Source organism: Vigna angularis, chromosome 1 (assembly GCF_016808095.1).
Source record: "Vigna angularis cultivar LongXiaoDou No.4 chromosome 1, ASM1680809v1, whole genome shotgun sequence".
Lineage (NCBI taxonomy): Eukaryota > Viridiplantae > Streptophyta > Magnoliopsida > Fabales > Fabaceae > Vigna > Vigna angularis.
In genome coordinates, this window is record NC_068970.1 from 34,579,747 (window position 1) to 34,586,026 (window position 6,280).

Consider the following 6,280-nt stretch of genomic DNA (forward strand, 5'->3'; position numbering starts at 1 on the left):
ATCATTACATTTCATAGTATGGGAAATTGCACTAAATTCTTATGCTAAATGATACACGGCCACCGTCTCTAATTTTAAAATCAGTATCTCAAATGACATTTATTAGTTATTTGGTCATTACATTAGTGATGATATATATAATTGTTGTGCTATGAGGGATTTGGAGTGTCAGATGTCAAAGTTTTAACATGAGTTTTATACATAAAAATAAATATTCACTCCCTTAAATTGTAAAAAAAATATATAAAACATTTTAAATATTAAAATAAATCTTTTTTTAATAAATAAAAATGAATGTTTTGATTATGAAAAAAATGCATCCAAGTGTATTGAGTTTTTTTTAGATGATGTTGATACTTTTTCTAGTTGAAAAATATTCACAAGTTATTATTAAAATAACATTCATATTCCTTACTTTATTCATATTCATATTTATATTTATATTTAAATCATACAGGAGCTTCTTCAATACTTAATTTTTCAATCTCCCCATGATACTTTTTTTTACAATTCAATACGAACAAAATGAATAGTAACAAATTGAAGAGGCTGAATTTGATAATTGATTATCAAATAATGTTTTAAAAGAAATGGTAGTTGGAAAGAACTACAAAAGGAAAATCAAGAAAGAATGTTTCAAAATAGACATCTCTTTGAGCAAAATGGTGTAACCAAATTCAAGTACAACAAGGCTAATGACAAAGTATATGTTCCTTCTTGTTGTGCTTTGGTGCTTATAGCGCCTTCTTTCGTTCGCCTAAGCAGTGTTTTAGTTAGCATAGTTCTTTTGTTATGCCAAGTTCACTCTATCATCACCCAAATAAGGAGAAAGAATTAAGCTATGCAATTTCTCCATGTCTCAAGGTTCAATATAATAATATAAAATCTTATATCTTGCTATGGAACTGATGCCACTTATCACAAAGATCTTTTTGTCATGCAACAAGAAAGACAAATGTCCAATACTCATCTCGCTGTCAACATCAGAGGAAATGTTAATACTGCACAACACTCCACTGCTTCCAATGATATCATCGCTTCTAACGTTTCCATCAATGCTGCCTCCACCTTTTCTTGAACTTTTTGTGGCAGAACTGGCCGTACAAAAGGTGTATGTTACCGCAAACATGATTTTCCAAATCAAGGAAACAAAGGTTATACAAATCAAAGTTTAGTTCCAAGAAAGTGTGCACTCATTGTGGCAAGTTTGGTCATACTATTGAAATATGCCAAGAGAAGCATGACTACCCTCCTGGTCATAAACTCCACACTAAAACCTCTCAACTCAACCATGCTTCAACACAAGAAGATATTCTGATGAAACTCAACACAATTATGCTGAAGGTGACATTCGGCTTACCCCACAACAATATCAAGCTATGGTTGACTTTTTCAAGAACTTGACTCTAGCCAATGTCAACGAATTAGATCTATCTCCTCTACAAACTCTTCATCAAGTAATATCTATTCAATCTTTAATTCCACACCTAATGAATCCATTTGGATTCTTGATTCTGGTGCTATAGACATTGAGTTGAAAATAAGACTTATTTTATTATTCTCAAATCATAAAAAATACATTCTCATACCCTTTATTTGTAATAATCTAATTCTTCTAAAAAGGGAAATAGGGAAACTAGGAAAATAAAAAAAAATAAAAGATTATATATCTATTTCCTCTAATTAGGAAGATTCTAAAGATATTATCTCAAATTACAACACTCCCCCTCAAGTTGGTAAATGAATATCAATCATTTCCAACTTGCCTACAAGATCTTGAAATCTTCCTGGAGGAAGCCCTTTTGTAAAGATATCTGCTATTTGAAGTTCTGTAGGAACATGAGTTGTAATCACAAAGCCTCTATCAAGATTATCTTTGATGAAATGTCTGTCAATTTCAATGTGTTTGATTCTGTCATGCTGTACTGGATTATGGGTTATGCTCATAGCAAACTTATTGTCACAGCGTAGTTGCACTGGGTTCTCCACTTTGACTTTAAGATCATCCAAAATGATTTTCATCTAGAGTCCTTCACACATTCCTTGAGCAAGGGCTCAAAATTCAACTTCTGCACTAGAACGGGATACTCTATCTTGCTTTTTGCTTCTCCATGTCACTAGACTATCTCCAAGAAATACACAATACCCAAAAGTAGATTTTCTGTTAGTAATAGAACATGCATAGTCAACATCATTATATATCTTCATAGTCAATGTGTCTTTTCTTTTGAATAATAGTCCCTTTCCTGAACTTGACTTCAAGTATTGGAGAATTTTGTCAACTGCTTGCATGTCTCTCTCTCTTAGATCATGCATAAATTGACGTACTACACTAACTACATAAGCAATGTCTGGTCTTGTGTGTGATAGATAAATCAATTTCCCCACCAATCTCTGATATTGGGCCTTCTCTATAGGAGCACTTTCTTCACTTCTAATTTTGTGATTCTGTTCTATAGGAACTGTTGAGGTTCTACATCCAAGCTTTTCTGTTTCTTTGAGGAGATCAAGTACATATTTCCTTTGGGAGATGAAAATTCCGTTCTTGGAGTAGGCAACCTCTATTTCAAGAAAATATTTAAGTTTTCCTAGGTCTTTCATTTCAAATAGAGCTGCCAATGTTTCTTTTAATGCAAATTTTTCTGTTTCATCATCTCCTGCAATAATCATATCATCCACATAGACAAGTAATAGAGTGAGTTTACATGTAGAAGAGTGCTTTATGAATAGAGTATGATCTCCTTGGCTTTGTCTGTATCCCAAGGAAATCATTGCTTTTGTAAATCTTCCAAACCATGCTCTAGGGGATTGCTTAAGACCATACAATGCTTTCTTCAAGAGGCATACCTTGTTTCTTTCATTTTTCACTTCAAAACCTGGGGGAATCTCCATGTACACTTCCTCATCTAGATTTCCATGAAGAAAGTCATTCTTCACATCCAGCTGGTGTAAGTCCCATCCAAAATGGGTAGCCAAAGCGAGAATAACTCGAACTGTATTCATCTTTGCCATTTGGGCAAATGTCTCCTCATAATCAATCCCATATGTTTGGGTATATCCTTTTGCCACCAATCTAGCTTTATATCTTTCTATTGTCCCATCTGCCTTATGTTTCACTGTGAATATTCATCTACACCCTACTGCCTTCTTGTCTCTTGGCTTATCAACAATCTCCCAAGTTGAATTTCTTTCTAATGCATTCATCTCTTCTTTCATGGCTTGATTCCAATGTTCAAGTTTCATGGCCTCCTGGATTGAGGTAGGAATTTTTGTGGCATCAATGGTAGCAATAAAACTTTTGTGCTTATTAGAGAGATTGTTAGTGCAAACATACTGAGAAATTGGATATTTAGCACATGATTTTCTTTCCTTTCTCAATGCAATGGGTAAATCCTCAGTAATACTTACGAGTAAATCCTCAGTAATAATTACCTCCTCCTCATTGATATCTTCAGGGATCCTCACCTCCGGAGTAGGCAATTTTTCTTGCTCGAGAGTCGAAGTGGGTTGTTCTCTTCTTTCATATTTTTTGCCAAAAAATCTGTCTTCTTCCTCTTCTTTCTCACTGTGGACTATGGTAGCTTCATTTCTCAAGTCTTGGGTATCCTACAAAGACAAACATGGTAATGACAAGTGTGACACCCGGGCACGGAGACGAGGGCGGGGAGTGACGCCGGTGCAAGAAGCATGGTGCAGGGGGCACAGACAAGGAGCGGCTCCTGGCAGCTTCGGGTGGAAGGGGTACATGGATGAATCGAACATACACCGGAATGAGAGGGATCTGGAGACTGTATAGGTATGGGACTATACAGTTGAAGGATAACTTAAAGGAATTGATTTGGCTACTCATATCACCAAAATGCATTTGCTTTTCGGTAGCCTGACCCATAAGAACTCCATGGTTAAGCGTGCTTAGCTTGGAGCAATTCTGGGATGGGTGACCTTCTGGGAAGTTTTCCCGGAAAGTGTGCGAGTGAGGACAAAGCACACTGGAAAGCCTGGTGGTGATCTGTGGGGGCAGTCGATGGTCCCTGTGAGTTGCCGGGGCGTTACAACAAGAAGGAGAATTCATCCACTTCAAGTGCTTTCTCCCCCCTAAAGTGGTGGACTGACATAAAATGATTGTGTTTCATGAAAGGTGACATCCATGGTGATAAAGACGCGACGACTTTGAGGATGATAACATTTGTACCCTTTTTATTAAAAGGATACCCAATAAAGACACATTTAAGAGCTTTGGGATCTAATTTACCACGGTTAGGATGATGAGAGTAGAGAAAAACAACACATCCAACGACTTGACTAGGTATACTCGTTAGTAGGGAACAAGAAGGAAGAAAAGACAATAGAGACTCTATAGGACTAATGTCATTTAAGATACGAGTGGGTACCTGTTGATGAGATATGTGACAGTTAACACAACTTCTCCCTAGTAATTTTTTCGAACAAACATTTGAAAAAGAAGAGCTCTAGTTACTTCAAGAAGATGACGATTCTTGCTTTCTGCAACTCCATTTTGGTGAGGGGTGTTAACACAAGTTAGTTCCTAAATAATACCATTATGAGACAAAAAATTGAGAAATTCATGATTCACATATTGAGTACCATTATCAGACCTGATTCTTTTGATATTTTTTCCAAATTGATTTTGGACAAGATGGAAAAAATTAACAAAAATTTGAAAAACTTCGGATTTATTTTTCATAAGGTATGTCCACGTGACACGGGTACAATCGTCAATAAAGGTAACAAACCATTTTGCTCTGGAAATAGAATCTATAACAAGACCCCAAACATCAGAGTGAATTAAATCAAATGGAGAAATACTCTTTTTGTGACTAATAGGATAAGATGCACGATGATGTTTTGACAATTGAAAAATATCACATTTAAAATACTTTTCCAGAAACTCTTTGGTAAAATGTTACTGAACAATTTAAATCCTTTGTGAGTTTTTGCACAGAGATAAGACTATTAGCTAATTGAGGAACATGTAAAACATCCTTTAATACAATAGATGAGTCCAAAATTATATTCCTAGAGCCACATATAGGTATACCCTGACCATTCGCAACTGTAATAAGTTGTTCTTTATTTCTTTTACCATATGAGTCGAAGGACACACTGAAAGGTGTCATATGATCAGTTGCACCCGAATCAAGGATCCAAATACCTTGAGACACATGATCAACAGTATTGAGGCAAATCTTACCTTTTATAGACAAAGTACATGATCCAAAGGGCTTACTCATTGATTCATCCATTGCTTTTAAAGGAATAATTTTTACTTCAGACATCCCGTAAAACGCAACCAGGAGTCTCCAAGATGATGACGGAGTCACACCGAGAAAAAAGGGGAAGAAATTAAAACTCATATCTACTCAAATATAGGACAAATGGGTCGTCACGAACCCTAAAAACAGACTCAGGAGGCTCCGACGACTCTTCTGTGGCGGCAACGGCGAGTGGGTCATACCGAGAAAAAAAGAGCAAAACTTAAAACTCAGATCTACTCAAATACAGCCAAAACAAGTCATCACAGACCCTAGGAATAGACTCAGGGGGCTCCGACAACCCTGTTTGTGGCGGCGGCGGCGAGTAGGTCTCGCCGAAGGTGGGCGTGTGGGCTACATGCGTCGCCGACGGTGGCGGCTCCTCTCACGAAGCAACTTCCGGCGTTGTGATCGTCGGTGTTGGGCGCACCTTTCTGCCCTATCAACAACCCCAACCGGCGACTGCAACATTGGCGGTGGTCGGACAACAACGGCGGTGCGACTTGTTGCAGCGGAATCGAGCCCCAAGATCAGGAGCTCTGACATCAAGTTGAAAATAAGACTTATTTTATTATTCTCAAATCATAAAAATACATTCTCATTCCCTCTATTTGTAATAATCTAATTCTCCTAAAAAAGGAAATAGGAAAACTAGGAAAGTAAAATAAAATAAAAGATTATATATCTATTTCCTCTAATTAGGAAGATTCTAAAGATATTATCTCAAATTAAAACACCTTGTGTGTACTTCTTTGCAAATATTTTCAACCTACACTAGAATCAAGCCAATTCAAATCACTTTACTTAATGGTTCCATCGTTTTAGCGGAATACTCAGGAAATGTTATTTTTTCAGCCAATTTCTAGCTTACTAAAGTTCTATATGTTCCTCAATTTTCCTTTAATCTCATTTATGTGTCACAACTTATCAAAATTCTTAATTGTAATCTCACTTTTTCTCCTAATGGATGTGTTATACAAGACATTCAGACTAAATAAACGATTGGT